The sequence below is a fragment of the Salvelinus fontinalis genome, chromosome 35, assembly GCF_029448725.1.
Source record: "Salvelinus fontinalis isolate EN_2023a chromosome 35, ASM2944872v1, whole genome shotgun sequence".
Taxonomy (NCBI): Eukaryota; Metazoa; Chordata; class Actinopteri; order Salmoniformes; family Salmonidae; genus Salvelinus; species Salvelinus fontinalis.
This window is the reverse complement of record NC_074699.1, coordinates 23,500,484-23,510,119: the sequence shown is the minus strand read 5'-3', so window position 1 is coordinate 23,510,119 and position 9,636 is coordinate 23,500,484.

Below are 9,636 nucleotides of genomic sequence, written 5' to 3'. Positions count from 1 at the left end.
GAAGACTTGTATTTTATAGCTTTTAAACTTCTGTAATTAGTCTTTTTGCTTTCAACTTTCTTGTTCTAATTATGTGTATTCTCCCTGTTAGTGTACTGACTTGTGTGTATGTAAATGTATGGTTGTTTGACTCAGTTGATTAGAGCTTGGCATGAGAAACTTCAAGGTTGGGGGTTCAATTCCTGTAGGGATCGCATACACATACTATACATGTGTGCACTCACTTTACTGTAAATCCCGTTGTATAAAAAGTGTCTGCTGGATGGCATATATACTAAACAAAAATATAAACACAACATGCAACCATTTTAAAGATTTTACTGAGTTACAGTTCATATAAGGAAATCAGTCAATTGAAATAAATTCATTAGGCCCTAATCTGTGGATTTCACATGACTGAGCAGGGGTGCAGCCATGGGTGGGCCTGTGAGGGCATAGGCCCACCCACTGGGGAGCCAGTGTTTTTTCCCACAAAAGGGCTCTATTACAAACAGAAATACTCCAAAGCATCCCCTGTCCCCCTCAGACGTTCCCACAGATGAAGAAGCCAGAATTGGAGGTAAATTATCTAAAACGATATTGGAGGCAGCCTTTGGTAGAGAAATTAACATTCAATTCTCTGACAATAGCCCTGATGGACATTTCTGCAGTCAGCATGCCAAATGAACTCTCCCTCAAAACTTGAGACATCTGTGGCATTGTGTTTTGTGACAAAACTACACATTTTAAAGTGGCCTTTTATTGTCCCCAGCACAAGGTGCACCTGTGTAATGATCATACTCTTTAATCAGTTTATTGATATGCCACATCTGTCAGGTGGATGGATTATCTTTGTAATGGACAAAATGCTCAATAACAGGGATGTAAACAAATTTGTGCACAAAATTTTAGAAAAATATGCTATTTGTGCATATGGAACATTTCTGGGATTTTTTATGTCAGCTCATTAAACATGGGACCAACACTTTACATGTTGCATTTATATTTTTGTTCAGTGGTTTATCTGCATGTTCTGTTCTGTAACCCACCACCAGGTGACAGCAGTCATCCGCTTGACCAGCATCATCCCTCTCTCCAAGGGAAGTGGATAGGAGTTGAACAAGTCAATTGGAAGCTGGGAAAGATTACATTTCTTATTGTATGATGGCCACGGAATGATTGTGGCTATAATTTAGATTAATGTCAGCAGAAGTGGTGCAGTGCACATCTACAAAATGCTTGCTTTTAGCACATGATTCTTCCTTACAACATTCATTGTAAACTGGGAGACAAATACAACCTTTTACCTCATGGTGGAGATAGTGATGTATGTATCACACAATGGCTGCGTTTACACAGGCAGCCCAGCTAATATTTTTTCACTAATTGTTATTTTGAGCAATCAGATCAGCTCTGTACATGTATTTATTTATTTATCGAACCTTTATTTAGCTAGGCAAGTCAGTTAAGAACAAATTATTATTTTACAATGACGGCCTAACTTGGCCAAACCCTCCCCTAAACCGGACGACGCCGGCCAATTGTGCGCCCGCCTATGGGACTCCCGATAACGGCCGGTTGTGATACAGCCCAGGATAGAACCAGAGTCTGAATTGGGCTGGCTGTGTAGACGCAGCCAAACTGGCCCAACATCTTTTCACTGGCATCTATTTACCAACATGCGTTTTAGTTAACTATTTAAATTTCATTTTTACTAGTGTCCAGATTACCACAATATACGTATACATAATAGAGAGTTTTCTTTTAATTGTAAATTAATGTTTTGGCCTATTGGAAAGCTATGCTGTTGATACCGTTGATACCTTATGAATTGCTCTTCTTTCCCACAGTCAGGGGCATTAGTTAGCTCTGTGTAGTTTGTTTTTTACTCTCTTCTTTCTGTGTAAATCTCTCAGTTGACTATGGACCAAAAAATTATTTTCTGAAGAATTGTCCCCCAGAAAAGAAGGGGATTTAAATGAATGGGATTTAAACCTAACCACAGCAGAAAATTTAATTGTTTGTGAAAGAAAAGTATAGCATTGATTACCATTCTCTAATATCTGGCCTAAGGAGGCTAAAGTCTATCCAATTACCTTTGGCTGCCACCATCGTTAGCTTGACGGGCCCTCCAGGCAGTCGGTCCCTATTGTCTGTCTACTGAGATGCCAAACATAGGGACAATGGCTGTCATGCAGTGAGATGGTCCTAATTAGAGGCTGCTGGCTGGGTATGGTAATACCTCCAATGTAAAACCTCTACTAGGGTAATACCACTCCTCTCAACTAAAGCTGGTTTACCAATCTCTCCTGTGGGCTGTGGGATTTTTACCTTTATTTATTTATTTATTTAACCTTTATTTAACCAGGTAGGCCAGTTGAGAACAAGTTCTCATTTACAACTGCAACCTGGCCAAGATAAAGTAAAGCAGTGTGACAAAAACAACAACATAGAGTTACACATAAACAAATGTACAGTCCATAACACAATAGAAAAATCAATGTACAGTGTGTGCAAATGTGGAAGAGTAGGGAGGTAAGGCAAGAAAAAGGCCATAGAGGCGAATTAATTACAATTTAGCATTAACACTGGAGTGATAGATGTGTTGATGATGATGTGCAAGTAGAGATACTGGGGTGCAAAAGAGCAAGAAGATAAATAACAATATGGGGATGAGGTAGTTGGGTGTGCTATTTACAGATTGGCTGAGTACAGGTACAGTGATCGGTAAGCTGCTCTAACAACTGATGCTTAAAGTTAGAGAGGGAGATATAAGTCTCCAGCTTCAGTGATTTTTGCAATTCGTTCCAGTCATTGGCAGCAGAGAACTGGAAGGAATGGCGGCCAAAATAAGTGTTAACTTTGGGGTGACCGGTGAAATATACCTGCTGGAGCGCATGCTACGGATGGGTGTTGCTATGGTGACCAGTGAGCTGAGATAAGGCGGAGCTTTCCCTAGCAAAGACTTATAGTTGACGTGGAGCCAGTGGGTTTGGCAACGAATATGTAGCGAGGGCCAGCCAACAAGAGCATACAGGTCGCAGTGGTGGGTAGTATATGGGGCTTTGGTGACAAAGCGGATGGCACTGTGATAGACTACATCCAGTTTGCTGAGTAGAGTGTTGGAGGCTATTTTGTAAATGACATCGCCGAAGTCAAGGATCAGTAGGATAGTCAGTTTTACGAGGATATGTTTGGCAGCATGAGTGAAGGAGGCTTTGTTGCGAAATAGGAAGCCGATTCTAGATTTAATTTTGGATTGGAGATGCCTAATGAGTCTGGAAGGAGAGGGGTATGTGGAGAGTGACTGTCTCTTTTTTTCTTCTTAAAAGATCTGAGTGTTGCTCCATCTCCAGCCTGTCTCAGTTTCAGGCTGCGTCCCAAATGGCGCCCTATTACCTATGTAGTGCACTACTCTTGACCAGAGCCCTATGGGCCCTGATCAAAGCTAGTGCACTTTATAGAATATGGTACCATTTGTGTCAGGCAGCCACATGCTGCTGCCAGTACAGTGAAGGCCAAGGGAGGCTCCCAGCCTAGAAAAGGCTGCTGTAAAACGTGTCATGTATATTCTCTGTTTGGACCATAGGTTGTGGGTTTGAACCAGCCAGAGACAGACAGAGTAGGTTTTCTTCCATTCAAAGTTTGTCTCTATCTGGAATAGTTATTGCCAATGACGACAGTCAGAGACAAAAAAAATCTAATTTATCCTAGTTAAGTACTACAGTATAGTCTCCTGTTGCTGTTATGTAGTCTCTTCCAACAGCTGTGTGCCTGGCACACAAGGCTCGCCTTTTTGTCTCTCTAGGCTATTAAAACATGCTGCCTCCTTTTCACATCTAAATCCCAGAGTTTGAGTACGGTAAACTAAGGTGGTCAGGGACGGACAGGTTAATACCCGATCCATCAAAGGGCCAACACATACCCTAACTGACTGACTCTGCACCTGTTGGATGGACAGGGCAAGCTCCAACTGGGCTCTGGCCAAGCTTCCTATTGACCCATTCAAAGACTCTTGTCTTCCCTGCAATTCTCCAGGTCGTTGCTGTATAAGAGAATGTTCTCAGCTCAATTGACCAGTTAAAATAAGGGTTAAATAAGACAGAACAGGTGAGAATATGCAAAATTGCTTGAATTTCGGTAGAATTACTTGAATTGGCTGACAGGTGTTTAGGGTTAGAATCATATATTGTATGAGGGATGTTTAGGTAGTTTATACAGGGTGTGCAGGTAGTTTATACAGGGTGTTTAGGTAGTTTATACAGGGTGTTTAGGTAGTTTATACAGGGTGTTTAGGTAGTTTATACAGGGTGTTTAGGTAGTTTATACAGGGTGTTTAGGTAGTTTATACAGGGTGTGCAGGTAGTTTATACAGGGTGTTTAGGTAGTTTATACAGGGTGTTTAGGTAGTTTATACAGGGTGTTTAGGTAGTTTAGGTAGTTTATACAGGGTGTTTAGGTAGTTTATACAGGGTGTGCAGGTAGTTTATACAGGGTGTGTAGGTAGTTTATACAGGGTGTTTAGGTGGTTTATACAGGGTGTTTAGGTAGTTTATACAGGGTGTTTAGGTAGTTTATACAGGGTGTGCAGGTAGTTTATACAGGGTGTGTAGGTAGTTTATACAAGGTGTGCAGGTAGTTTATACAGGGTGTTTAGGTAGTTTATACAGGGTGTGCAGGTAGTTTATACAGGGTGTGCAGGTAGTTTATACAGGGTGTGCAGGTAGTTTATACAGGGTGTGCAGGTAGTTTATACAGGGTGTGCAGGTAGTTTATACAGGGTGTTTAGGTAGTTTATACAGAGTGTGTAGGTAGTTTATACAGGGTGTGCAGGTAGTTAATGCAGGGTGTTTAGGGAGTTTATACAGGGTGTTTAGGTAGTTTATACAGGGTGTGCAGGTAGTTTATACAGGGTGTGCAGGTAGTTTATACAGGGTGTGTAGGTAGTTTATACAGGGTGTGCAGGTAGTTAATGCAGGGTGTTTAGGTAGTAAATACAGGGTGTTTAGGTAGTTTATACAGGGTGTGCAGGTAGTTTATACAGGGTGTGTAGGTAGTTTATACAGGGTGTGTAGGTAGTTTATACAGGGTGTTTAGGTAGTTTATACAGAGTGTGTAGGTAGTTTATACAGGGTGTGCAGGTAGTTAATGCAGGGTGTTTAGGGAGTTTATACAGGGTGTTTAGGTAGTTTATACAGGGTGTGCAGGTAGTTTATACAGGGTGTGTAGGTAGTTTATACAGGGTGTGTAGGTAGTTTATACAGGGTGTTTAGGTAGTAAATACAGGGTGTTTAGGTAGTTTATACAGGGTGTTTAGGTAGTTTATACAGGGTGTGTAGGTAGTTTATACAGGGTGTGCAGGTAGTTAATGCAGGGTGTTTAGGTAGTAAATACAGGGTGTTTAGGTAGTTTATACAGGGTGTGCAGGTAGTTTATACAGGGTGTGTAGGTAGTTTATACAGGGTGTGTAGGTAGTTTATACAGGGTGTTTAGGTAGTTTATACAGGGTGTGCAGGTAGTTAATGTAGGGTGTTTAGATATTTTATACATGGTGTTTAGGTAGTTTATACAGGGTGTGCAGGTAGTTTATACAGGGTGTGCAGGTAGTTTATACAGGGTGTTTAGGTAGTTAATGCAGGGTGTTTAGGTAGTTTATACAGGGTGTTTAGGTAGTTTATACAGGGTGTGCAGGTAGTTTATACAGGGTGTGTAGGTAGTTTATACAGGGTGTGCAGGTAGTTTATACAGGGTGTTTAGGTAGTTTATACAGGTTGTGTAGGTAGTTTATACAGGGTGTGCAGGTAGTTAATGCAGGGTGTTTAGGTAGTAAATACAGGGTGTTTAGGTAGTTTATACAGGGTGTGCAGGTAGTTTATACAGGGTGTGTAGGTAGTTTATACAGGGTGTGTAGGTAGTTAATGCAGGGTGTGTAGGTAGTTTATACAGGGTGTGCAGGTAGTTTATACAGGGTGTGTAGGTAGTTTATACAGGGTGTTTAGGTAGTTAATGCAGGGTGTTTAGGTAGTTTATACAGGGTGTTTAGGTGGTTTATAAAAGGTGTGCAGGTAGTTTATACAGGGTGTTTAGGTAGTTTATACAGGGTGTTTAGGTAGTTTATACAAGGTGTGCAGGTAGTTTGTGCAGGGTGTTTAGGTAGTTTATGCAGGGTGTTTAGGTAGTTTATACAGGGTGTGCAGGTAGTTTGTGCAGGGTGTTTAGCTAGTTTGTGCAGGGTGTTTAGGTAGTTTGTGCAGGGTGTGCAGGTAGTTTGTGCAGGGTGTTTAGGTAGTTTGTGCAGGGTGTGCAGGTAGTTTGTGCAGGGTGTGCAGGTAGTTTGTGCAGGGTGTGCAGGTAGTTTGTGCAGGGTGTGTAGGTAGTTTTTGCAGGGTGTGCAGGTAGTTTATGCAGGGTGTTTAGGTAGTTTATACAGGGTGTTTAGGTAGTTTATACAGGGTGTTTAGGTAGTTTATACAGGGTGTGCAGGTAGTTTATACAGGGTGTTTAGGTAGTTTATACAGGGTGTTTAGGTAGTGTATACAGGGTGTTTAGGTAGTTTATACAGGGTGTGCAGGTAGTTTATACAGGGTGTGCAGGTAGTTTATACAGGGTGTTTAGGTAGTTTATACAGGGTGTGTAGGTATTGTATACAGGGTGTTTAGGTATTTTATACAGAGTGTGTAGGTAGTTTATACAGGGTGTGCAGGTAGTTAATGCAGGGTGTTTAGGTAGTTTATACAGGGTGTGTAGGTATTGTATACAGGGTGTGCAGGTAGTTTATACAGGGTGTTTAGGTAGTTTATACAGGGTGTGTAGGTAGTTTATACAGGGTGTGTAGGTAGTTTATACAGGGTGTTTAGGTAGTTTATACAGGGTGTGCAGGTAGTTAATGCAGGGTGTTTAGGTATTTTATACAGGGTGTTTAGGTAGTTTATACAGGGTGTGTAGGTAGTTTATACAGGGTGTGCAGGTAGTTTATACAGGGTGTGTAGGTAGTTTATACAGGGTGTTTAGGTAGTTAATGTAGGGTGTTTAGGTAGTTTATACAGGGTGTTTAGGTAGTTAATGCAGGGTGTTTAGGTAGTTTATACAGGGTGTTTAGGTAGTTTATACAAGGTGTCCAGGTAGTTTATACAGGGTGTTTAGGTAGTTTATACAGGGTGTGCAGGTAGTTTGTGCAGGGTGTTTAGGTAGTTTGTGCAGGGTGTTTAGGTAGTTTGTGCAGGGTGTGCAGGTAGTTTGTGCAGGGTGTTTAGGTAGTTGTGCAGGGTGTGCAGGTAGTTTGTGCAGGGTGTTTAGGTAGTTTTTGCAGGGTGTTTAGGTAGTTTGTGCAGGGTGTGCAGGTAGTTTATGCAGGGTGTTTAGGTAGTTTATGCAGGGTGTGCAGGTAGTTTGTGCAGGGTGTGCAGGTAGTTTATACAGGGTGTGCAGGTAGTTTGTGCAGGGTGTTTAGGTAGTTTATGCAGGGTGTTTAGGTAGTTTATACAGGGTGTTTAGGTAGTTTATACAGGGTGTGCAGGTAGTTTGTGCAGGGTGTTTAGGTAGTTTGTGCAGGGTGTTTAGGTAGTTTATGCAGGGTGTGCAGGTAGTTTGTGCAGGGTGTTTAGGTAGTTTGTGCAGGGTGTGCAGGTAGTTTGTGCAGGGTGTGCAGGTAGTTTGTGCAGGGTGTTTAGGTAGTTTGTGCAGGGTGTGCAGGTAGTTTACACAGGGTATGCAGGTAGTTTATGCAGGGGTGTGCAGGTAGTTTCACAGGGTATGCAGGTAGTTTACACAGGGTATGCAGGTAGTTATGCAGTGTGTGCAGGTAGTTTATGCAGGGTGTGCAGGTGGTTTGTGCAGGATGTGCAGGTAGTTTATGTCATGTATGCGGGTGGTTTATGCAGGGTATGCAGGTAGTTTATGCAGGGTATGCAGGTAGTTATGCAGGGTATGCAGGTAGTTTATGCAGGGAGTGCAGGTAGTTTATGCAGGGTATGCAGGTAGTTTATTTAGGGTGTTTAGGTAGTTTATGCAGGGTGTTTAGGGTGTTTAGGTAGTTTGTGCATGGTGTTTAAGTAGTTTATACAAGGTGTGCAGGTAGTTTGTGCAGGGTGTTTAGGTAGTTTATACAGGGTGTTTAGGTAGTTTATACAAGGTGTGCAGGTAGTTTGTGCAGGGTGTTTAGATAGTTTATGCAGGGTGTTTAGGTAGTTTGTGCAGGGTATGCTGGTAGTTTATGCAGGGTGCTTAGGTAGTTTGTGCATGGTGTTTAGGTAGTTTATACAAGGTGTGCAGGTAGTTTGTGCAGGGTGTTTAGGTAGTTTGTGCAGGGTGTTTAGGTAGTTTATACAAGGTGTGCAGGTAGTTTGTGCAGGGTGTTTAGGTAGTTTATGCAGGGTGTTTAGGTAGTTTGTGCAGGGTATGCTGGTAGTTTATGCAGGGTGCTTAGGTAGTTTGTTTATGGTGTTTAGGTAGTTTGTGCAGGGTATGCAGGTAGTTTACGCAGGGTGTGCAGGGTGTGCAGGTAGTTTGTGCAGGGTGTGTAGGTAGTTTATGCAGGGTGTTTAGGTAGTTTGTGCAGGGTATGCTGGTAGTTTATGCAGGGTGCTTAGGTAGTTTGTGCATGGTGTTTAGGTAGTTTGTGCAGGGTATGCAGGTAGTTATGCAGGGTGTGCAGGGTGTAAGCCTATAATACTGTAAGTGTGTGGGGGGACTGACAGCTGGAATGTAGTGAATATAGTAGTTACTGTAAGGACCAAGGGTCTACTGTTTTTCTAATCGTATTCTCTGTGCCACTCCATCTTCTGTATGGCCACTGTAGAACAGCAGAATAGAGCTCAGAGCTACCCTAACCAGATGCCCTGACATGGATAGAAATCTACCAGATAAGGAACACGGATATCTTACTCAAGTCTTGGCTCAAAAACCTATTGCACTTTTTCCTCAGATCACGAAAACACTCTGCCACAGGATAACACACTTAGGGACTTTACAGAGTATGTAACTAATTGTAACATGAAGAGACCTCTCTGTAAAATACAGGATAAAACAGTGCTAATAGATGGACTGTTTCCTTCTTTGACAGAAGCATCCTACTGTACTCCCATCCCTGGGTTTTTGTAACTCTTTCAGACACATGCACGCACGCACGTACGCACGCACGCACGCACACACGCACACCCACACACACACACACACACACACACACACACACACACACACACACACACACACACACACACACACACACACACACACACACACACACACACACACACACACACACACACACACACACACAAGCAGCCTGTTCTGACAATGCTCCAGGGGCCTCTCACACACACACATTGCCGGTCCTCGACTCGGCCTCCGAGGAAATCCGCTGCAGATGGACAGGATAACATCAAGTCCACATCCCCAAGCCTGTGGTATGGCTGTAACAGATCCCAGAGAGAGCAGAGGACTAAAACTAGAAAGGATTAGAGAAGAGGGAGAGATAAGATCTACAGTATACTCCATAATTCTGAGTCAAGGAAACAAACACCTCAGAGCTCTCTCTCTCTCTCTCTCTCTCTCTCTCTCTCTCTCTCTCTCTGTCTCTCTCTCTCTCTCTTTCTCTCTCTATCTATCTCTCTCTGTCTCTCTCTCTCTCTCTCTGTCTCTCTGTCTCTCTCTCTCTCT